At 46.2% G+C, this 26,052-nt stretch overlaps 1 pseudogene; it reads right to left on the bottom strand.

Annotated features, from left to right (window-relative positions):
- Window positions 1-24,377: 24,377 nt before the first annotated feature.
- Window positions 24,378-25,029, bottom strand: LOC138297298 (ubiquitin-conjugating enzyme E2 N-like; annotated as a pseudogene).
- Window positions 25,030-26,052: the final 1,023 nt, after the last annotated feature.

Genomic DNA, 26,052 nt, shown 5'->3' with positions numbered 1-26,052 from the left:
CAGGGCAGGCGTTAAGGGACCTGTGGGCTCGGAAGGAGCCCAGAGGTGCCCTCCCATGCCCCCAGGGACACCCCCTGCCACCCTTGCCCACCCCAGGAGGACGCCCAAGGATGGAGGGACCCACCCCTGGGACATTAAGGTAAGTGCTGGTAAGTATTTTTTTTTTTTTTTTTTTTTGGCATAGGGGGGCCTGATTTGGGCCCCCCTACATGCCACTATGCCCAATGACCATGCCCAGGGGACAAAAGTCCCCTGGGCATGGCCATTGGGCAAGGGGGCATGACTCCTGTCTTTGCTAAGACAGGAGTCATGTTAATGGCGTCTGGGCATCGAAATAAAATGGCGCAAATCGGGTTGAGGCGATAATTTTGCCTCAGCCTGACTTGCCCCATTTTTTGACGCCCAAGCTCCATTTTCCCCTACGCCGGCGCTGCCTGGTGTGTGTAATTTTTTTTGACGCACAGCACTCCGCAGCGCCGGCTAACGTCATTGCGGCGTTGGCGCAGTTGTGCGTCGAAAAGTATAAATATGGCCCACAGTGAAGTATATACTGCCAAACCCTAGCATACACCAATGCATTCTGTGACACACCCACCCAAGCACTTATGTATCCAATAACATACACAGGAAATCATCACATATACACTAAGACACCCAGACATTCATTCATTCATCCATACAGTAAGGCATACACCCATACACCTCTGCAAATACTCACACACCCAGCCAAACAATAATCTATCAATGAGACACTCAATCAAACACTGATGCATATATTAACACACGTAACAAATACTAATGGAGTCAGTTACAAACAGAGGCACACGCTGATAAGTATACTAACACACCCAGCAACATACTGAAATGTTCACCACCAACCCCAGGCACACAATGATGCATATATTAAAACACCCAAGCACACACCCATACATATAATTACACACCCAGACACTCTCTGATGCAAGCACTTACACACACAGGCACACACTTATCCACATACTGAGGCATCAAGGCACTCACTCATGCATACACTGACACACCAAAGCAGACACTGAAGCATACAGTGAGAGACCAGGAACACACTGATGCATACACTGATATACCCAAGCAGAAACTACTGCATACACTGACACAGCTAGGCACATACTGATGCATACAGTAACACACTTAGGCACACACTGATGGATGGAGTCACACACCCAGGCAGACAGTTATGTGCACAGTTACACACCCACTCAGGCACTGATTCATACACTGACACGGTCAAGCACATACTGGTGCATACATTAACACACCAAGGCACATATATGTCATGCATACACTAACACACAGTCACTCACTGACTCATACACTAACACTCCCAGGCACACATTCATGCATAGAGTAACACACCCAGGCAGGCACTGATGCCTACACTGACACACCCAGACACACACTCATGCATACACTGACATGCCGACACATACACCCCCAGCACCCAGGCACACACTAATGTTTACACTGACACACTCAGGGACACTGTTACCTTTGCTTTTTTCTGTGAATTTCTAAGTTTTTTTATATTTTATCTCCTAACTATAACGTCCCTGTAACCTTTTGTTTTTTTCAGTGAATATGTATATATCGGCCTTCAGTGTCTCTGCAAAAATGTTGTCAGGTCCTGCTGCCTTCCCTCTCCTCAGATGTGTGATGGGTTGCTGTATTTCTTCCATGGTTGGTTTGCAGCAGTTGATTGGCAAGTTCTTAGCAGTTGGCTGTATGTCCAGCAGAGACTGTGGCATGGGTTTGTTCAGCAGTTCTTCCCTGTGTTCAACCCACCTTTGTAATTGGCCTTCATTCCCCATTATTGTCTTTCCAGCTTTGTCTTTAACTTGTCTTTCTGGCTTGCTATCTCTGCCAGAAAGTGTCCTTGTTAAGTCACAGAATTCTTTCAAGATTCCATGGTTTTGCTGCTTCGTGGGCTTCTGTGGAATGACCGTCAATGAACCTTCACTTGTCTGCTGTTAAGCTTCTCTTTGCTTCCTTGTTGTTTTTGGTGTATCCACTTTCAACCATTGCTTTGTGATGCCGCGAACTACCACGCGTCTCTCTATCGGACCGTGGTCTGGCCAACAGTCCGCATTTCGGGACGCCGGCACCACCACTGCCCATTTATCTGTGTTCATTTTGCTGCAGCCCAGGAGGCACATTTCGTGCTCTGGGTCGCGCCGCAGCCCCTGACAGCCTCCCTGATTTTCCCTCTACTAACCTCCTTGGCCCTTAGTGACCGTCAAGCAGGTTTCAGACTGAAAATCAGTATAGTTGACCAGATAATTAGGTTTCTCACGATTAAGTGGAAGATAGTTGATTTAGATGCAGGGAACATATTTGTGGCTTTCGTGGATCTTAAATCTGCGTTTGATGTGGTCCCGCGTTGCAAACTGTGGGAGGTATTGGATAGAACTGGGATGCCAAAATCCCTATTAAATTTAATTAAAAATATATACTCTGAGATCTTTGCTAAAATTCGATGGGGACGAAATGGGGAGATAACAAGAGAATGTTTGATTCAAAGAGGGGTGAGCCAGGGATGTGTGTTGGGCCCCACACTTTTATTAATGTTTATCAACGCTTGTATTCCTTATTTACTGGATTGTGTTAATGATGCACCCAAACTAGGTGGGATCAAGATCCTGTGTTTGCTATTTGCAGATGATACCTTGCTGAGGTCTCAAACTGCTTGTTGACTCCCTAACCTTCTTGAGAGGTTTATGAGCTTTTGTAAGGACCATGGCCTTGAAGGTAATACCTCAAAAACTAAATATATGATCTTTGGCAATAGAAAACATAAAATGAGCAGGGTGATTCTCATGGATGGAGAATCATTAGAGAGAGGCACTGACTCTGATTATTTGGGAGTCAGACCTGAGGATATGCCCAAATGGCAGGCCCACTTAATAAAAGCATACATGAGATTGAAAGAGAATTCGGGGGGCATTTTGAGATTCACCAGCAGATCTCCTAGATTCCCAATTTCTCCTGCAATAGAAAAATATAAAATACAAGCTAGTGGTGGAGCTTTGTACGGAGTAAAGTTATGGTGACATGGAAATTTAAGGGATTTAGAACGAGTTGAAAATTCAGTTATAAAAGCTTTATTAAAAATACCTGCAAGTTCCCCCACCTTGCCCGTTCGGATGGACTTAAACTTAGAGTCCATCATACATATAGCTGCTCTAAGACCAATATTGTATTGAATCAGGATTTGGTCCTCAGATATTTTTATCCCATATAGAACATGGTTCAATGTTTTGTTGAGCACACGCACAATAAGAAAAATCCTGTGGTTTAATTATGTTGAACAGAATTTGGTTAAATTAGGGCTGGGCAAATTCTGGTTAGACCCCCCTTGCCTTCCAAAAAATGCTGTACAAGTGTTAAATGACGCATACTGGCTAAACATACAAGTAGATAAGCTGGCCGAGGTGTCTTCATTTAGTCTGACAGATAGATTCATATCAGTCAAATGTTATTATGAATTTGAAAAATAAATGAAGTTGATTCTATCTGCTCGAGCCCGGGTACTCTATTTTAGGTTTAGGCTAGGATCGCTACCATTGCGTACTTTCACTTCTAGATGGTCCCAACAGGATAATCTTCAAGATTTATGCCCAGTGGGTTGCGGGTCACTTGAATGTATCGTTCATGTTTTATTTGATTGTCCTGCTTATGCAAAACAGCGTGCCAGATGGATAGTACCACTTTGCAGATCCATGGGCATTAGTAATTGGCTTTTAGCCCTTAGGATCTGCAAAACAAACACTCATGGGATTGTGGTATGTGCATTGGCAAGATTTTTAGATGCAATTTGCTATATTAGATCAAAACGATTGGGGGCATCCTGAAATGTATTATATTAAAGTAGGCTGAATCTTGAAGAAAAATTGAACACGCCGTATTTTAAGGTAACTGGATTACTTATTGACCTCCCTGTTAGTTTTGATCATATTTTTAATGATTGATTATACTGTATTTTTACTCTCTAACAAGTTTGCTAGTCGAAAGATCATATACTATTATCTCTTTTTTTGTGATTTTTTTTAATGCATGATCACATTCTTAAGTATTTTTTAACCTGTATTCCTACTGTTTTATCGTTAATATTGCCCAGTGAGAGGGTTTTGTATTATCGCTTTTATTCTTATTATGTGTTTGTACAATGTGCTTTTATGGTATTTGAATTACCGAAATAAAGCTGATGATGATGATGATGATGATGATTACCTCCTTGGGTCTTTCGTCTTCTTTCCTCCTTTTTCTTTTGCTTATTCTCCTGTCTTCGTTTCTTCTTTCTTCTTGGTCTCCATAATGTCTTCTTCCTTGGTGTTCTTCTTCCCAGCATGCCTTTTTCCTTTGCCTTTTCTACTTGGTCCTTTTTCCTATTCATTTCTATATAGTCTTTCCCAATCCAAGATGGTGTTGTAATTTCTTCCTGTTGTGTCACTTCCTGTTTTCTGGTATATAGGCACTGCAGTTCCTTTCTTACTTGTGTTGAAAACAATCCCGTTTTGGTGGTGATCCTTGCTCCTGTTTTTCTTTTTTGTTCATGTTCCTGCTTCTTCCTGCAAGATTATATTCTATATTTTCCCTTTTTTCATTGTTTCTCCTCTTTTCCAAGAGTTCCTGTGGTAGAGTTATTTTTCCCACTTTTTTGTTTTTTCCTCTGGGACTCGTTCTAGAGGGTACGGCCTGCCTTGGTGTCTTTTCCAGTCAGAAGCACTGTGGCTACTAGCAAGGGTCACCCCTAGCTTGGCCAGTCCAGAACCAGTAAAAGACTGGGTGTTCCTTCAAGTTCTTCATCCTACGGTGGTAAGAGACGTGCAGACTGTGACATGTTTTTTCTTTTCTTGTTTGGCTGGTGTTGACTGTAGCTTTCTTTTCCTTTCTCTCTTGGATTTTACGGAGAATCTCAGTGGAGATCCATTCTTCATGCTAGTGTTTCTTAGGACCCATTACATCCGGGCAGGTTGATGGCACAGTTTCCTTGATCTTTTACCACTGACTTTCTACTGAGTCACTGATACCCTCCAGCAGGACTTGAAATGTATCTCTGAGGGTAACTGACTATTCAATCCATTTCTGTGCATCTTTGAGGAGGGTGGTATTATATTGCTGCTGTTGGTTCGGCTATTCCATTAATGTTTTCTTCAGCTTTAACTTTAGCCTGGCCACAACAAGGTGTTGACTTGATGCCACATCTGCACCTTTGCATCACTCTCATGTCATGCAGGGATCTCCAGAGCCTCTTGGCAATGCAGACATGATCGGTCAGATTCTCTGTTGAATGATCTGGTGACACCCACTTTACCTTGTGTATTCCTTTGTGTGGAACCAGACTGTTCATAGCACAGAGATCTGCAAGACATTCACCTTTCTCGTTCATGTCTCCAAGGCCATGGTTGCACATGGGTTGTTCTTAACCAGTGTTGTTCTTCCAGTGTTAGCATTAAGGTCCCCCATTAGTATGGTGATGTCTCTCTCAAGGAATTTCTTCAGGATGGACTTCAGTCTGTTGTAAAACTGTTCCTTTTCCTCTTCTTTGCTGCCATTTGCAGGTGCTTAACACTGGATAACAATCATGTTGATGCTGTGTTTCTTTGTGTGAGATCAGAGATCTGTTGGCTGATGGTTTAGCATCAATGCTATTCCCTGTGTATGTGGGTCATTCTCTTCATTGTGTCCAGAATACAACAGCATTCCTCCTGAAACTATACTTTTTTTTCCAGACTAAGTCCATCTGGTCTTGCTGATGCTAAGCAGGGCAAGGTTATATATCTCATCTCCACTGCCGCTTGGGCTGTTTTGCTTGTCTCATACCTGGTCATCATGTTCGATGTTCCGATGGTGATGGTCTCGGTTGAAAGCAGGTGGATTACCGTTGTGGCTTCCTGGGATCTCTGGCTTTAACAACAAGGCATCATAGCTCTCCATGAAGGAGATTCCTGTTTCCCCAAGGCCGGGATGACTTTTGATCTTTTGGTTGACATTTCTGTAGCTAGGATTTTTTCACATTGTGGGGGTAGCTAGCCCCACATATAACTCTCCTCCTTTTGCAGCCAGGCTTGGGACCAGCCATGGCAGAGTTAGCAAAGTTTTTTAGGCATAGGATTAGTGCAGTGCTATTAAAGCCAAGCTAGAAATTAACAAGGTATTTTGCCATTTTTACAGCAAAGTATTTAAGCTTAAGGTTAGGTAGTGCCATCCATACCAAGCTGAAAAATGACAAAAGTCTACATCCACTCCAGGCACAGTATTACAGTTTTGGATTAGTAAAACCACCCACGCCAACATGGAATGAATTAGAGCAACCCCTGACACATGTTTTACTCCTGGTATGAGCTCTTCAGAGAGATATAGGGGGTCATTCCGACCCAGGCGGTAATTACCGCCAGGGCCGGGGTCCGCGGGAGCACCGCCAACAGGCTGGCGGTGCTCCTTTTGGCATTCTGACCGCAGCGGTACAGCCGCGGTCATAAACGGAAAGTCGGCGTTGTACCGCCGACTTTCCGCTGCCCAGGGGAATCCTCCATGGCGGCACAGCTTGCTGCGCCGCCATGGGGGATTCCGACCCCCTCACCGCCATCCTGTGGCGGTGAACAGGATGGCGGTGAGGGGTGTTGTGGGGCCCCTGGAGGCCCCTGCAGTGCCCATGCCAATGGCATGGGCACTGCAGGGGCCCCCGTAAGAGGGCCCCACTTTGAATTTCAGTGTCTGCTTAGCAGACACTGAAATTTGCGACGGGTGCAACTGCACCCGTCGCACACCTTCCACTCCGCCGGCTCCATTCGGAGCCAGCTTCATCGTAGAAGGGTGTTTCCCGCTGGGCTGGCGGGCGGCCTTTTGGCGGTCGCCCGCCAGCCCAGTGGGAAACCCAGAATGACCGCCGCGGTCTTTTGACCGCGGTACGGTCTTCTGGCGGTTCCCGCTTGGCGGGCGGCCTAAGTTTGGGAACTGCCTGACATTCTTTGCTTCCTTTTCTCCTTTTCTGCATAATTTATAAAGCACTCAGCCTAAAAGGGTTTTCTTTTGACTTATACTGACTGGGTGATACCTTGTGTGTCATGCATTGCAGGATTGGCCACCTATCTTTAAAAAACAAAGGTTAAAGTGTTGTTATAGTTAGGTGAAAATGTCACATAAACCATAACATTTTAAACAAAAAAACACAGAAATGCACCAGTTATGTTTAACTGAAGGAACTATAACACATGCCCTCGCCATGCACTGCTTGTGACCGCACATATTTCATCAATAATGAAATCTATCATATCATTATTAACATCACTGAATACATCCTAAATGACATAAGTCATGACAACACAATGCATGGCAAATCTTCACAAAACATACAAGAAAAGGATCATCCACCATCGCTTCTTCCTGGAGCTTTTTGGGGTGATCCCTCAAACAGGGGCTGAGAAAAGTTGGGAAAGCCAAAATGCATTTTCAGATGCAATTTCCCATGGGAACTTTAAATGATGCTATATCCACAACAGCTTGACAGAATCACACCACATATGGCAGAAAGGTAGATCTTTTCCCAAAAAGCATGCTTTTTGTGTTTTGGTGAAAATCTGTTAAACCATTTAAGGGAGATTAAGCTTCAAAAAGAGAAAAGCGAACAAAGAAATGACAAATGAAGGCTCTGATTGACTTGACCTGCAGGACTGGAACTGGTCCAGCAAGACTGAACACTGTGATTGGCTGGCTGTTACATCAAGAAGAATGTTGTGATCAACAGTTTAGGATTCAAGGACTTGGTACCAGTGCCCTGAAAATTAAATTCAAACAACATATAAGGGGCATGGTAGGGGGTACCCTGATGCCGGAGGACCTCCAGGTTCTAAGTGAAAAGTACTTTTTTGCATCAGCATGGACTTGTGTTACTAGTGCCTCATACTTTTGGTTGCACTATCATGCATTACAGAAGTGACATGACAATGCAACCAACAATACATATATTGTGTGCCTTAACCATACTAAAGTAAAGTGGAGCATCTTGGAGGGAGTGGCTAGACACCGCAGGGGCAGGTTGTTGATCTCTGAGCTCCTGTCTGGGAACCAACCATCCACCACCATCCTAATGATTTAAACAGCCCTGGGGGTCCCAAAAGTAAAATTCTAGAAGCCCACCCCTTATCAGGGGAGAGTAAAGGGCTATTCAATCCCCCGTGGTGCTGGTGTTGGGCAAAATTTGACTCAGCCGAAGCAGGTCACTGGTGCTGCAATGACAAAGATGGTGGCCAGCTGTGATTAGAAGAGCACGGCAACCTACTGGAGGTCCTACTGGAGGGCCGGCTGCACCTGGCCAGGATCTGAAATCTACTGTGGCCTGGTGGAGTGAAAATTGCCTTTGGATCCGGGAGCCACGAGGAAGCTGTCAGAAGGGAGCCAGTGCCACTAATGCCACATCAGGACAACGGAGACAGGGGGAGGCCCAAGCACACATAGATTTGGCTCTGGTAAGAGTCACAAGAGAAGGGACCTAGTGGGTGACTATGACCCTAACATGAGCCTAGCCCCGCCAGCACAACTTTGACCTCCTGGAGGAGCAGTTTCCCAGTGGGCAGACATGGGCCTAATGCTGACTTGTGAAGTTGCCCCTCAAACTGATCCTGAGTGGAGCAGGGATGCTGCGAGGAGGACACAAGAGTGGCTTGGGCCTACAATCTCGTCTGAAGATGAACTATGAAGTGTGATCCTGTCGGTTGGCTCCGACCTACAGAGTATCCCAGTGTCAGATGAGCCAAGCCAGGTTGAGGGGGCCTGTGACTTCCAACCGCCAACGCATGAGAACTGCCTGCCACTGCAACATGGGGAGAGCTGCATCACTGGAGAGACCAGTGACACCCTACTGCAGGCTACTACCACAGAGAGGCTCTGTGACTTGCAAGTGGACACTGACGTGTAGAGGGGGAGCTGCCCAGACAGACCTCTGGGGAGCTGCATTCTGAGGAGCCTATATAGAGTAAGCATAAAACTGCCTTCCTAAAAAAGACAGAATCTGAACAGGCTCGCAGGAGGGTGGTTGGCCTATTTGACTTTGGTGGGCCCTGAAGATCGACCCCCAGAGTGATGGGGGACTCTTACTAATGCTGCCCAACCCTTATGGAGGACCCTGCTGCCTCATTTGGTAGGCTTGAAGTGACACACTGCTCCATCTGGAAAACCTTGATCTTCTTGCAGGTAGGGGAGTGGGGCCGCCTGTAGGAGGCTGGCCTGGCTTATAGTGGGTACCTTGTGGTACTCACACCTTGTGCCAGGTCCAGCTATCCCTTATTAGTATATTAGAAGTATTCTAGCATCTTAGGCTGATAGAGGTAGCTATAGCAGAGCAGCTTAGGTTGAACTATGAGACATGCAAAGCTCATACCATACCACTTATATCACTTAGCACTATATCAGAAGAAAACACAATACTCAGAGTTACCAAAAATAAAGGTACTTTATTTTACCTACAATATGCCAAAAGTATCTCAGAGGATAAACTCCCTTAGGAGTTTAGTAATATACACAAAATATACACACAAACCAAAATCAGGTAAGTAAACAGTTAGAAAAGTAGTGCAAACACTGTAGAACACAATAGAATGCAATAGGAGACAATAGGCTTAGGGGCAACACAAACCTTATACTCTAAAAGTGGAATGCGAACCACAAATGGACCCCAGGCCTAGTGTAGTGTGTAGAGGGTCGCTGGGAGTGTAAGAAAACGCTAAATGTGTTCAAGATACCCCACCCTAAGACCCTGAAAAGTAGGAGTAAAGTTACCCTACTACCCCAGTAAAGTCGATATAGGGGATTCTGCAAAGACAACAACTGACTGCAAAGCATTGAAGACAGATTCCTGGACCTGAGGAGCTGCAAAGGAAGGGGACCAAGTCCAAGAGTCACGCAAGTGTCCGGGGGGGCAGGAACCCACTAAACCCCGGATGAAGGTGCAAAAGGGCTGCTTCTGGGTGGAAGAAGCCGAAGATTCTGCAACAACGGAATGTGCCAGGAACTTTTCCTTTGGTCAGAAGATGTCCCACGGTGTGCTGGAGGATTCTGAGTTGTTTCCACTTAGAAAGACCACAAACAAGCCTTGCTAGCTTCAAGAGTTACGGTTGAGGATTTTGGGTGCTGCCAGGGCCCAGGAAGGACCAGGGGGTCGCTCCTTGGAGAAAGAGACATAGGGGGTGCTATGCAACACAGAGAGTCCATGCAGAAGCAGGCAGCACCCACAGAAGCACCTGAACAGGCATTGAGATGATCTGAGCCAGGCGGTGCACGAAGGAAGTCTTGCAAAAGTGCACAGAAGCCCTAGCAGCTGCAGTTCACGCAGTACACAGGATTACTATCTGGCGTGGGGAGGCAAGGACTTACCTCCACCAGATTTGGACAAAAGGGCCACTGGACTGTTGGGGACACTTGAATCCAGCTCCTGTGTTTCACGGACCAAGCTCGTCATAATGAGAGGGGACCCAGAGGACTGGTGATGCAGAAGTTTGGTGACCTCGTTGGCAGGGGGAAGATTCCGTCGACCCACAGGAGATTTCTTCTTGGCTTCCAGTGCAGGTTAAAGGCAGACTGCCCTTAGAGCATGCACCACCAGGAAACAGTCGAGAAAGCTGGCAGGATGAGGCGCTACAATGTTGCTGGTAGTCTTCTTGCTACTTTGTTGCGGTTTTGCAGGCGTCCTGGAGCAGTAAGCGGTCGATCCTTGGCAGAAGTCAAAGAGGGAAGTGCAGAGGAACTCTGGTGAGCTCTTGCATTAGTTATCTGATGAGAAACCCATAGGAGAGACCCTAAATAGCCCTCAGAGGAGGATTGGATACAGAGAAAGGTAAGCACCTATCAGGAGGGGTCTCTGACGTCACCTGCTGGCACTGGCCACTCACAGATGTCCATTGTGCCCTTACACCTCTGCATCCAAGATGGCAGAGGTCTGGAACATACTGGTGGAGCTCTGGGCACCTCCCCTGGGAGGTACTGGTCAGGGGAGTGGTCACTCCCCTTTCCTTTGTCCAGTTTCGCACCAGAGCAGGGCTGGGGGGATCCCTAAACCAGTGCAGACTGGCTTATGCAAGGAGGGCACCATCTGTGCCCTTTAAAGCATTTCCAGAGGCCAGGAGAGGCTACTCCTCTCAGGCCCTTAACACCTATTTCCAAAGGGAGAGGGTGTAACACCCTCTCTCAGAGGAAATCCTTTGTTCTGCCTTCCTGGGACTGGGCTGCCCAGGCCCCAGGGGGCAGAAACCTGTCTGAGGGTTGGCAGCAGCAGTAGCGGCAGAGAAAACCCCAGAGAGTTAGTTTGGCAGTAACCGGGCTCTATGCTGGAGCCCCGGGGATGCATGGAATTGTCACCCCGAATATCAGAATGGTATTGGGGTGACAATTCCATTATCCTAGACATGTTACATGGCCATGATTGGAGTTACCATTGTGAAGGTACATATAATTATTGACCTATATGTAGTGCATGCATGAAATGGTGTCCCCGCACTCACAAAGTCTGGGGAAATTGCCCTGAACAATGTGGGGACACCTTGGCTAGTGCAAGGGTGCCCTCACACTAAGTAACTTTGCACCTAACCTTCACTAAGTGAGGGTTAGACATATAGGTGACTTAAAAGTTACTTAAGTGCAGTGTAAAATGGCTGTGAAATAACGTGGACGTTATTTCACTCAGGCTGCAGTGGCAATCCTGTGCAAGAATTGTCTGAGCTCTCTATAGGTGGCAAAAGAAATGCTGCAGCCCATAGGGATCTCCTGGAACCCCAGTACCCTGGGTACCTAGGTACCATATACTTGGGAATTATAAGGGTGTTCCAGTGTGCCAATTAGAATTGGTAAAATTAGTCACTAGCCTGCAGCGACAATGTTAAAAGCAGAGGGAGCATAAACACTGAGGTTCTGGTTATCAGAGCATCAGTGATACAGTTAGGCACCACACAGGGAACACATATAGGCCACAAACTTATGAGCACTGGGGTCCTGGCTAGCAGGATCCCAGTGACACATATCAAACATACTGACAACATAGGATTTTCACTATGAGCACTGGGCCCTGGCTAGCAGGATCCCAGTGAGACGGTAAAAACACCCTGACATATACTCACAAACAGGCCAAAAGTGGGGGCAACAAGGCTAGAAAGAGGCTACCTTCCTACACCGCCCCTTCAAACAAACTACCCTATTGTGCTGCCATTTCATTGAGCGATTCATTGTGTTGCAACTGTATTCACTGACCGCAAGGCCCTCTGAGGTGCTCTTTGGGGGAAAGGAACTAGCTCCCCTGCACCAGCACCGCACCTGCTGCTCTTTCACTGCGGAACTTTCTCAAGTGCAGACTGGGAAAGGCCACCAGTAAAAGGGAGTTGGACCTTGGTCCTCGGGTTACCAATACGCTGCCTTCGGATGGGCAGCCAATGCCCCCAATCGAGACCCAGATGCCCTATGCTACAAGGCATTCAGCAGGCTATCACTGCATCCTGCAAGGTGTTGGAAACCAAAATAGACACCCTGGGGACAGACCTAAGCGTACTAAGAGATGACCATAGATGTCTCGCAGAGAGGGTCACAACAATGGAGAGGATCATTGCGGACATCCCCGCGGACATGTCCGGGATGTGCGAACACAATACAGAACTAGAGAATAAGGTGTGAATTCTGGCAACCCGAGTGCAGGAACATGAAAACAGGTCCAGCAGGAATAATATTTGTATAAGTGTATCCCAAACTGCACAGAAGATGGCAATATGGTGGATTTCCTCGAATGGTGGCTAGACGACAAAGTAGCACCAACTGCCCTGTCCTCCTTTTACACTCTTGAATGTGTGCATAAGATCCCAACTAGGCCACCTCTGTCAGGAGTGCCGCCAAAGCCAGTGGTTGTTCTCCTACTGCACTACAGGGACTATGATTATATTTTGTCACAGGCCAGGGTTAAAGGTGACCTCAAGCTAGGAAGCAGCAAAGTTATGATCTTTCTGAATTTCCAAAAAAGGTAATCAAAAGCAACTCTCTTCATTCCTTGAAGCTAAAAAACAATTCTGGCCATGACGCCTGAAATACCCACTGTTCCCAGACAGATTGCGAGTGCTCACCCAAGGGGGAGTGCATTTCTTCCACACCCCGCAGGAGGTATGGGACTAGTTGGAGGTTCATTCGAGTGCTGGTCCCAGCCAGGGCACCTTGGTGTGAGAGCCTCAGTGCTGGAAACAAAGATGAACTGACAGAAGGCCCCGACCTAGAGCCCTGTCTGATGGTAAGATCCAGAGAGGACAGCAGAGAGCATTGGAGGTTGTAGCCTCTTTGGGTAGAGAGGAATTAAGTCCTACTCCCTCTCCCAGTGTGGAAACTGACAGGGAGGCTGACAAAATGCTGCAGGCCAGCTTAGGAGTTGGATGCACACTCACCACATGTCACACAGTGGACAACTAATGAACTTATATTGCAGAACTACAGAATTATGTGATTGCAGATATAGGTGTGGGAAGTGTGAAAGGGTGATGGCCGTGGATAACATCTAATCATCTGGGGCCCAAGGCTACATTATATCATATCTGACTTACAATGGTGTGGTGAGGGGTAAGCTAGCATGGGGTGGAATCCAGACCTCCAGTCTTCTTCCCCTCTCTTGTGTTTGAGTTTTGTGGGTACCCCCAAGAGTGCTTGTTGTTTAGATGAGTGGAGTTGAGCTGCTTATCCTCGGGTTGGGGAGTTGGATTGTTTGCTACCTGGTTTATAGAGGGGAATGATTATGGTGTGCCTTGCCAAGGAGTGTTTGCACTATGCAGAGGAAGATGTCCCCTGGAGCTGAGGGGTTGCCTCCCAGACTGCTATGTAGTGAATCTTGCTATTAACCCACAATGGAGACCCCCATGACATACGAAATTATTTCCTGGACCATTCAGGGAATCCATCCCATGGTTAAACGACATAAGGTGTTTTCTCACCTCACTAGACGGGAATTCCAAATTGCACTTCTGCAGGAGACACATATTAGTGCTAAGGAGGGCTTCGCCCTACAATGCCCATGGAAGGGTTAATTATTTTACACTGTGTTCTCTGCATACATGAGAGGGGACTTGGTATGGATCAGAGCTCGTGTTACGTTCCAATATACTGGCCAGCTAGTCGACTCAATGGGTAGATATGTGGTAGTCACAGGGTGGTTGGATGGACTTGACTTTGTGATAGATTGTATTTACTGCCCCAACATTGACGAGCCTGCCTGCTTTTTTATCAACTTTATCCAGAGTGTTGGCCCCTTATCCTGTGGGTTCAATCAGGTTGGGGGGGTGACTTCAATTGTGTTGTGGATGCCGCCCTTGACCACTCCCATCTCCCCTACATGATTCCCCAGTGAACACAGGAGCCCCAGCATTCTCTGATTGGTAAAGAGAGTAAAATGTGATCAGCTCCTGGTACTCCAATAGCCAGGGGGAACATGACTACTCATTCTTTTCACCCCTGCATGACCCCCACATGTATGTATGTATGTATGGTGTGATTTGTAAAGCGCATTCCTACTCAAAAGATCATCGAAGAGCTAGGAGTAGAGAATGTGAGAAGAAAAGAACACAGTAAAAGGGCACTAGCCAGAAAAAAAGAAACAAAAAAGAGTTATAAAACACCCAATAAACAGAAAAAAAGAGTGAGAGAAAAACTGAAACACAGGTCATGAAGCACCAGGAAAAGGTTTTAACGAGGAAAAAGCCAAGTGTTTACCGGTTTTCTAAATTTCATATAACAGGGTTCTTGCCTGATGTTCAAAGGGAGCAAGGGCCAGATGTAGCAAAAATAAAAATTGCGACTCGCATTTTGGGAGTTGATGCGACTCGCAAAATGCGAGTCGCAAAATGGAATGTCAGAAAAAAAACGATCCGATTTTGCGACTCGCAGCCGGACTCGCAACGCTGTGTGCGAGTCCGCAGTTTGCGAGGTCGCTGTTTGCGAGTGTGCAAAAAACGAACTCGCAATTAGCGAGTGGGTGTCGCAAATTGCGATTACCTTCAAAATTGCTTGCAGGTGCAGCAGAACACTCCAGAAAGCATACCAGAACACTCTGGAAACACTTCCTGGCACATGATGATGACATCACAGCCAGGAAGTTAACAAATACACCTGGGAGGAGGCAGGACCACACCCTTTTATAACTGCCAGTCTTCACACTGAACAAGCAGCAGCAGCCATGGAGGGAACCCCACGAAAAAGAAAAATCTAATTTTTTGAGAGGGAGCTGGAGGTGCTGACTGAGGAATGCTGTCAGCACCATGATGAGCTCTTTGGGAGAGCAGCCCTCACTGTTCCTGAGGCAACCAAAAAGAAACTCTGGCAGGACATGCAAGAAAAAATTAATTCCCTGGGTGTGAGCCACAGGACAATTGAGGACATAAAGAAGAGGTGGTATGACCTCCGCTCCCGGACCAAGGAGAGGGTGGCAGAAAGGCTCCGGGAGATGAGAGGCACTGGAGGGGGACCATCATCTGTGCCACCACCCACACCCCTGGAAGAAAGGGTTGAGGAAACATTTGAGCAGGAGGCAGTGTGTGGATTTGGGGACCTGGACACCTCAGAGCCCAGCACATCAACCGGTGAGTACCATGTGATAAGCCTGTACCCCTATCAATGTCATACCCCACCCACCATGTACACAGGTGCATGCACAACCAAATTAGCTCCATTTCAGGGTAGAAAAAGCCAGAATGATGCATTATGGGAAATGTAGTCAAAGAGGCAGTTCAAAGGCAAATGTTTATTAGGAATTGTGCAATAGATACTAGACACTGACAGTGTGTTCCCCATGTCCCACAGGTCTCCAGCAAGACACCCCCAACACCCCAACCACCCAGGCCCAGGAGGACACCCCAGGACCCGCCAGCACCCCCACCTGCACAGTCAGCAGCATTCCTGCAGTGGTAACGCCTGCTGCAACAATCACGCCAGGAGCTGCCCCAGCAACAGGCAGGGAGGATACAGGTGTGAGCACAGGGCAGCCACCGCTGCGCAGGCGGCGCAGGGTAAGACCATCTGGATCCGGGATACGTCCTCCAACCAGCAGTGAGGCACATCTGCTGCGGGGTCAGCGCCTGCAGAACAGGACATTTGGCAGGATTAGTGGTGTGCTGCACCGCTTTGATAGACACAACCATGCAAGCATGCAGCACCTCAACAGACGCATGGACCAGATGTGCCAGAACACTGGGGACATTGCCCTTGCCATCAGGGAACTGGCGGCCGGACTGCTGGGCCAGGCAGAGGCTGGGCGGCGCAGAGATCGCCAGATAATGCTAAGACTGGACAGGATGGCCACATCGATCGGCAGGCTAGCCATCAATACAACAGGCCTGTCGAGGAGGACAGTTGGCCTGCAAATAGAGATGGGCCATTTTGCTGGGGATGTTGCCATGGGCCTGGGACGTCTCACCCACATAGTTGAACTTATGGAGACACGGGAGATGTCGAGGGCCACCGGGGAAACACCCCAAGACAGTGAGGAGGGCTCAACAGTGAGCAGTGTCTCTGCCACTGACAGTAGGGTGCTGAGGAGTGGTAGGCACAGCACCATGGACGCAGCAGGGACCAGCCAGGCTGGCAGGAGGGGCAGGAGATCATAGATAACAGCCAGGACAGATTAATGTGGCACATGGCGTTAATGTGCCACATGACTGGTTGGCATTTTCCTGCCCATGGACAATTTCAACTTGTATATAGTTTCTTCATGACATTAATAAAACAGTTATTTTTGTTCCACTTAACAAATTGAGTTTTTGGTTAATAGGTGAGTATGGTGGGAGTTGACACGTACCGTCCAAAATATTGCGTTGCAATGTGGTCCAGTCTCAGTCTGCCTTGATTAGCTAGACTCCTATCCCCATGATGGCGATGTGGTTGTTCTTGCTCTTCATCATCAGGATCTGGGTCTGCAGGGGTGAGAGGTATCCCACGTCAGGTGGCTATGTTGTGGAGGATGGCGCATGCGACCACAATTTTGAAAGCGGTAATGGGGGTGTATTGGAGGGCGCCTCCACTGCTGTGGAGGCATCTGAATCTTGCCTTCAGCAGTCCGAAGGTGCGCTCGATCAGGTTCCTGGTCCTCTTATGCGCACTGTTGTATTGCCTCTCTGATTCAGTTCTGGGTGTTAAAAACGGAGTCATGATCCAAGGCCTGAGAGCATATGCACTGTCACCTGTTGGGCACAAAAGTACACTGTTAGGAAGTCCAGATAGTCGTGCACAGTGACCTGTGTGTATGTCTGCAAGTGTCTGTGGCTCTATCTAGGAGGTAACCGTCTCCAAATTCCCCACGTTCCAGGCGTTGATGTATCCCACTATGCCTAAAAATGTATGAGTCATGGGTACTGCCAGGAAACTTAGCTACGATGTCCGTGATGACATAATGGGCATCACAAACAACCTGTATGTTGAGTGAGTGGGTACACTTCCTGTTGCGGAAAATGTGTTCCAGATTAGCAGGGGGGCATATTTGAATGTGTGTCCCATCTACACACCCTATGACATGAGGAAAGTGGGCAATGCGGTAAAAGTCCAGCTTGGTGCTGTTAATTTCTGCCTCATTCCTTGGTAAGTATATGAAGTGAGACATGTGCGTGACTAAGGCATCTAGGAATGCCTTGAGGAACCTTGACACTGCACTTTGGGATACCCCACCTGCCACGGCAATGACCCCCTGATAGCTCCCTGAGGCCAAGAGGTGCAGTGCGCATAGTACTTGCACATGCGTAGGGATGGCGCAGCCACGCAGAGTCTTGTGTTCTAGCTGTGGTTTCAGTAAATCTATTAATTCTAGAATGGCTGCGCTGCTAAGGCGGTATTTGTCATAGATCTCCTCTTCAGTTTGCTGAAAAAGAGTCTGCCTGGTTCTATATATCTTCTCCTGTCTGTGGCCCCTCCTCCTCCTCTGCTGGGCTGCGTAGACTCTCCTCCTCACTGCTATCAGGTATATCTCCGCCATCTTGAGTAACCCAGATGCCTTCTGGGTCCCCTTTTATACTTTGGTAATGGTTACCACCTGCTCTGAGTTAGTGGTAAATGGGACATGCAAACTGGGCTTTTTGCGACTAGTCGCAATTTGCGAGTTGCAATTGCATATGCGGGTCGCAAAATGGGGTCGCACCGGATGCGACTCGCAAACGGGTCCCATCGCTTTTTGCGAGTCGGAAATGGGCTTTTTGCATCCCATTTCCGATTTTGCACTGTTGCAAATTGCGATTCGGCCCGTTTGCGAGTCGCAATTGTTTGCTACATCTGGCCCCAAATTCCACCTTCTGGCAGCAGCCACAGTAAAGGCTTTATCCCCCCTTTAGCTTTGTAGGTTCGAGGGACCTGTATTCGATAAGCTTGGGAAGACCTCAGATTTCTCTTAGGCACATACCAATGAAGTCTAGAAGTCAAATACCGTGGTCCTATTCCATGAGCTGCCTTAAATGTTAGACAGAGCGATTTAAACTGTATGCGTTGAGCCACCGGCAACCAATGTAATTGCTTAAGGCTCTCTCTAACTGATATCCACCGAGGGAGATTGATAACTGCTCTGACAGCGGAATTCTGAACTAATTGAAGCCTGTTAATCAGCACCTTCTCCAAATTAAGAAATAAGGCATTGCAATAGTCTACCTTGGACATCACCAGTGCCAAAATAGCGGATTCTCTCCATTCATATGACAAATAGGGAAAAAAAATTCTGAGTATTTTAATGGACTATAGACTGATGTTTACCGTATGATTAACCTGCTTTTTAAAGGATAACTGTTCATCAAACAGAATGCCCAAATTCCTACTAACAGTAGAGGGCATCGGACAATTGCCACGTTCAGAGTGCCACCACCGTGAGTTCCATAGCTCCTTCCCAAGTCCAAAACATAAAATTTCAGTTTTTGTGGCGTTCATTTTAAGCCAATTGGTATTCATCCATTTACTCACTGCCAGCATAGAATTACTAAACCGATCTGCCACCTCCTCCCATGGCTGATTAATAGGAATAATAAGCTGGGAGTTATCTGCGTAAAAAGATGGAATGAAACCAAAAGTTCGGATTAAACTAGCCAACGGCGCTACATACACATTAAACAATGTGGGGCTGAGGGAAGATCCCTGAGGGATCCTGCAAGGCAAAAGTTAAGGTGTGGATTTAAAATCGCCACAGCTAACTGTGGTCCATCTATTCTTAAGAAAGGACTAGAAGAGCTTAAGCGCCCGGGCCTTTATCCCCACTTCATGAAGGCGAGACGTCAACAATATAGGAGAGATAGTGTTAACGGTCGCAGATATATCTAGAAGAACCAGAATAGCCCCCTGGCCTTCATCAACTATCCTCCGAATCGCATCACAGGAAGAGATCAAGGCTGTTTCAGTGCTGTGCACTTTCCTGAAACCATGTTGGTAAACATCGAGGACTTCCGCTTCAGTTACAAACTAAGCCAGTTCCAGATTCAGAATTTTTTCTAGAATCTTCGCCAAATATGGGAGACGTGCTATTGGCTGCAAATTACTCAAGTCCTGGCTATCACCGTCTGTTTTTTTTCTTAAGGGGTACCACTATCCCTTCTTTCCAAGAAGAAGGGTACACCCCGGACATTACTACCTCTTGATAGATGGGACCTAACATCCGAGCCATCAAATCAGGAACCAGATGAAAGATAGAAAGAGGACATGGATCAAGAGGGGAGCCAGACTTGATTTAAAGAATCCTCTTTTTAATATTATCCAAGGTCGGAAGATGGAAATCTGACAACAATGATTTGCTGCTTACAACAGAACTAGCAGGTATCGCAGAAGGTAATACTCCAGAGATGTCCTGGGGATCAAAGTTGCCATGCATTTGTAAAATCTTCTTCTCAAAATGCATAGCAACCCTATCACAAAATTCCTGAAAATTTTCTAAACCAGCAGGCTTAAGGGGCATGTTAAGGGACATGCTTGGGACTGCCATGGACTCCTACTTCGAGAACAATGCAGAGATGGGGCTGAGAGCTCTGGGGCAATAACAACTGGGTCACCCAGAGCTGCAGGCTGATGTCCTGGAGTCAAAGGAGAGAGTGGTGGTGGAAGTGGAGTGGCTCCAACTTTTTTATTATAAAAACTACTTCATCAGGGCTCTTGCCAAATGGGACCGGACTGGGTCACTGGTGGCGTGGCTCACGAATCCAGCTAAATGGGGTTCAGTAATAACCGAGTTGCAGACCACCCAAGGCATAAGATTATACTACCAGGAAGATATCAACACTGCATTTTTCTCCTACTATTCTGGCTATACCGCCGCACTGCCTCCTGGAGCTTTCGTCACAGGATCCTGAAGTCCTGGGCTGGGACATTACAATACCAGAAATTAGGGAAGCTATCAAGCAGAAGGCCCCCAGAAGTTGCTGGGCAAGGACGGCCTCCCGGTAGAATTTTACTCGGCCTTCATGGAGCGCCTAGCCCCAAAGCTAGTTGACCTATTCCAAGGATATAGGGACAAGGGCTTGCTACCAACATCCACTAGAGAGGCACTTATTGTACCTCTTCTGAAACCTTGCAAGGAGGCCACTGATGTCAGATCTTCCCAACCCTAAGTGATGTTGAACATTCACTACAAAATACTCAGTAAGGTCTTAGCTCTTAAACTGCTCCATCTGATGCCCTCTCTTTTTCACAAGGACCAGGAGGGATGTATTCCTGGTTTCAGCATGGCACTTGATAATTAGAGACTTCTAAAGATCCTAGAGCCAGGCACATATGATAGAACATGAGCAGCAATATTCACAGTAGACATCAAAATGCTTTTCATGGCTTAGAGCGGCCATATCTCACAAGGTCTTTAGGGGATTCAGTTTTGAGGAGGCCTTTATGAACTGGACCAAGCTACTATATGCAGAACCACAGGCGAGAGTTCACACTGGTCAAAATATCTCTAAGGAACACAGTGTGAATCAGGGGACAAGGTAGGGGTGCCCACTATCACCCTTCCTTTTTGCTCTCACCACATCTAGACACAGTCATCACAGGGTTTCTCAGGGGGTGGGCTGCCCGAAAGTGGCATTGTCTGCGCTCCGATGACAGGAGATGGAAGAAAGTCTGGCTATTGCAGATTTCAACTCCTTGCATGCCAAACCAGAAGAGGCGAGCTCTACGATGGAGTACGGGTAGATACTCAAACTCACCACATTGCACTATACACCAACAATTGCTTCCTCTTTCTCTGAGATATGATGGGTGCTCTGACAGGGGCCCATACTCTATTACAGTGGTTTGGTGACTTGTCAGGACTTCGTGTTTATTGGCAGAAATCCTGTATATTCCCCACGATGGCCTTGAGGGAACCTGCATCAGATTTAGGACCCCTGGCCTAGGAACCCCTTTGCTTGTCTTATTTGGTAATACAAATCTACCATGACCCAGCAGATTTACTGAAGGGCAATGTAGGTAAAGCCACCAGGGGGTCGCTGCTAGTCCAGATTTTTGGAAATGTGGACCCCTGCTGAAAATGTTTTCCCTCCCCCCACCTACTGTACTTTTTCATGGCATTACCAGGATGTAGCCAGTGAACGTGGTTCAAGCAACTAGACACAATCATCACAGGCATTGTCTGCACTCCGATGACAGGACATGGAAGGAAGTCTGGCTATTCCAGATTTCAAATCTTAGTATATGGTGGGCCACCTCCAGTGCTTGACCCAATGGTTGTCGCTGGGTAAAGAACTGAGCCCTTGCATCCCACATATACACAGCCTGGTCAGAGTGCTTCTCTGCATACACTGTCCACTCATAGCGGACACTGCTGAATTTATGGTGATGCATTGCTGCTAGGTTTGGTGTCTCTGTAGGATGAAGATGTCAACACCCTACTCCCCTAACATCTCAGTGTGGTTTGTGTGAGAGCTGCCTCAGGGGTGAGTTGAGGGGTATTTTGGACTGAATATAGGCAGTAGCTACATCAATGGGAGCCCTCTACGAGGTAGAGACTCTTTTGTCCAAGCACGTTTGAGGGTGTCCAACCCCTGGACATTTCCTCCTACATAGAGTGTACTGCAGGAGTGCGTAAGCACGGGAAGCAGGGCCTGGTTGCACCCCCCGATCTGGCATATGCCAATATCTGACCACCTCCTGGGGAACATTTAATGCAGTTACCTGTTTATATAGGTTGCTGTGGGGAGACTTGCTGACGCCCTTGGCGACTCTTAAGGAGCGCTGAGAAGAAGACTTGATGACCCTCATTTCAGATGATGATTGGGAGCACATTTTGGAGTGCGTACCTGAGATATCTAGAAATGCTGATTCAAACTCATTCATTTTTACATGTTGCACAAGGCTTAATTCACTCCCGGGAAGATTAACCATTATTTTGGTGTAGAGGATGCCAACTGCCTGGGAGTGGTGAGGCAAAAGCCAAGTTCCTTCACATGATTTGGAGCTGTAAGTCCCTGCTTGAGTATTGGGAGGGTATTACGAGAGAAAAATCCCTTATGCCCCAGGACACTGCCTACTTAGCTGGTTCCCTCATACTGCCAAAACACAAATCACAAACCAATTCCAGGAGCTAGCATTTTTTGTAGCCAAAAGGAAAATTACTAGAAACTGGAAGAACACTCGAGGTCCAAGACTTGTGCAATAGAGATGGAAGCTGTTAAAATGGGAGTGCTATGAAAGTGAGGTTAATGTGCTTAAGCTAGGAAGGGTCAAGGATCACTAGTAGGGGCCAGAGCCTGTGAGACATTAGTGACTGCTTTAGATCAACAAAACGCCTACATGACAGTTGATGGTCAGCCTTCCCCATACATATGTAATCTATGGCCTGAGAAACCCACTGAGAGTGCTCACTATTATATCTGCCCAGTTAGTCGGAGGAACCTGGTATCTTAAATAAATGAAGGACTCTAATCAGGACACTTGCTTCCCGACAATGTGGTTGTCAGCATATCAGGAGTTTGGTTGGTATTAGGCACGGGTGGGAAGGGTTACGCAAGGAGCGTTTTAGTTGTTCTATCGTTTTAATGGTTGTTTTATTGTAAGGGTGGGTGGGAGAAGATGAGTATTTCATGGCTGTTGCTTTGTATAGATGATGCTGTGACATCTATCTGCTCTGCATTGATATCTAGTATATTGATGTGTTAAGATGACTGCACTACCTGACAGCTAAATGGTCTGACAGCATAGACCTCGTTCAGACGCTGTTAGTGAACCCCGCCCAAAAAACAATCAAAATGTGTCTAAAAAAATGTGAAGTGGAGTATCTAATTCTTATTATTGAAGGTGCATTCACAGTAGTACATCTTTGGAATGACGGTGATCCTTACTGGAATGTTGTATAAATTATCAGTTCCATTTTATGACCTAAGTTTCTCACAGGAATGTATATGCCAGCCTGGTCTTCCAGGATCTTGATAATTCCTAGTACCCAAACCAACTTTCCTTTGTCCATAACCATTTTCCCATCCATTTTAAAGCAGCATGTCCCTGGCATTATCACATGCCACACAGCATTGTTATAACAGTATTATGGTTGCCCCAATAAAGTGTCATTGCCATGTCAGTGTTTACATTCCCGTCGGTATTTAAGTGCTCTTTTATTTCCAGTATCCACTTAGCTTTCAAGCATGTAAAGCAGTATTTGCATATCAGTACCCAAATGATGCCCCACATGTAATGCACGGTTGCCATGGTTGTATCAATATTTCAGCCAATATGCAAAGCAACAATTCAATCGAAGCGTCACAATTTGCATTCCAGCGTCCATATTTCCACATTAGTAAAGCACCTTCACCAAGTCAGTATCCACAGTCACACTAGTCTATTTTTTTTAAATGTTTAAATACTGAACATGTTTCAATCTTACTTTAATGTTTAAATACAACTGTCACATGGGCATAATGAAATAAACACAGCAAAATAAACTGTACAAAGGCAAACTAGAATAACGAAAACTATTTTACTAAAAGATTGGATTTTCCAGACAAGCCATAAAAAATGATCAAGTTATTGTTAGAGAGATAGCTGCACTTGAGAAAGAGTCAGTGATATCTGTGAATGTGATGTTTCTTTTAAAATGTCCTCACTTCTGTGCGAACAATCAAGCTTGTTCATCTATAGCATCTAAGTTACAGACTTGCCAAAGGGCACATCTTAAGTGCGGGTTAGCTGCATGAAATAATGCAATTTGCGTCATTATAATATTGGGGGCGGTGAAAGAAAAGTAATCCACAAAACTAAAACTAAAATACATTTCCTGCAGCTAACACAAGCTACATTCATTCACAGTGCTTAAACCATGATGGGAAAGACAACTGAAAGCAGAGACAGGATACGGTCCACAACGTATTAATAAGCCAGGTGATACACTCAGCCTCTGCTCATGCTTTCCAACAGTGAATCAGGACTATACAGATTTGCTTATGTGCATTTAATCACAAGATGACTGATAATGTCTGGGCTTCTTTCTCATTCTGTAATGTTGTCTAAGACTGTGTCCATTAAATGCAAACGAAAAAAGGAAGAGGTCTTGGCAGAACAGGAAAAGTGATGCACACTTGATGTTCATGATGAAATTATAGGTTATTCGTGGCGTATAGCCTAGTCCACGCTCTGGCCATTTCTATGGCTTGGGCTTTAGAAGTCTTCCACTGCTCAGCTACACCGTTTGCTGTTGGATCATGTGGATTGGGGACACTTACCAAAGCCTGAATTAATAGTAGAACTGTGCGGATTTGCAAAGCTGGGGACCATTTATCTTTTAAAATACCTAAACACATTTTTTTCCAACTTGTCTACATTTGAGTGATATATTCTGGTCATGAAAAGTACTTTAGGGTCTGCCGTTATATATTCTTCTGGAAGGAATAATCCAAGCATAAATGCACCTCCTTCAAACGGGGAATCTTGTAGACCTGTATTGACCACATGATAATACCATGCATTGCGTTCATCTGGTTCTGTCTTTATTCCAGGAATAGGCTCAGCCAGTAAGCGCTAGTTTTCCTTGAAAAGCCCACGGGGTAGCCCTGGCATCTTGTCTCAATACAGAACTCCGGCTGCAGTATAAAATGACATACCAGAAGCAAATAAATATTGGCATGTGGGCACCTATATCGCTATACCATTGACATAGCAGTTCAAGTATCTAAAGCGCCGTTGACATGTCAGAATCCACATTGCCCCTAGTATGTAAGAAACTATGCATATTGAATACACATGTAACACACTATTATAATGTAGATGTAATATCAGTGTCCACAATCACACCACTGCCTCCCTACCAGTGTTACACCCCTGCTGTCAGCTAGAATATTAAACTTGTCTTCAGATTCTAAGCTGCTGTGGAGAAGGAACAAATAAGCTATCCACTACACATGTTTTACTTATGTTCTGCAAAGAGTGATCTAAATCCCCCCCCTGCTTCAGAAACAGGTAAGGATAGTATTTCAGAAGCTGCCAATCTACCACAGTGACAGCAGCAGCATCAGCAGCAGTCTTTGGACACCAACCCTTGGGAGTGCTAAATATCTAGGGCCATGCCAGAAAATGTTTTTTGTCTGGGATGTGAAGTGCCTCAAAACCAGAATATTATTTTGCCTGGAATGTCGACCTCTTTGCTGGTACCCATACCAACCAGGTTGTAAAGTACTTGGGCTCTCCTTTTTAAACATGGTAAAACTCACATACCTAAAATCGGCACACATAATTGAATTACAAGGCCCTATTATATGGTATTACATTTATGTAGGGCTGGTCAGTTATATGCTACTAGTGGACTGCAGCACTCATTGTGCCTCTTGGTGCACCCTAGCTGTGCAGTTTTTTAAACTGCATTTTTGACCTATCAAAACGACCCTTTTGACAGCCCTAAATATTCATTTTATTAGCTTAAAGTCACTCCTTTGGAAGGCCCAATTGCCCAATAAGACAAGATACATAATATCTAAAAGTAGGACTTGTAGACATTAATGTGTTACATGCCCTGGCAGCGGAAGTCCTCCAAAGTCGTTTTCACTGTGGCAAGACTGGATCTCCAGCTGGAAAATAATGGTTACA

This window comes from Pleurodeles waltl, chromosome 5 (genome assembly GCF_031143425.1).
Source record: "Pleurodeles waltl isolate 20211129_DDA chromosome 5, aPleWal1.hap1.20221129, whole genome shotgun sequence".
Taxonomy (NCBI): Eukaryota; Metazoa; Chordata; class Amphibia; order Caudata; family Salamandridae; genus Pleurodeles; species Pleurodeles waltl.
This window is presented reverse-complemented; position numbering and strand designations above follow the sequence as displayed.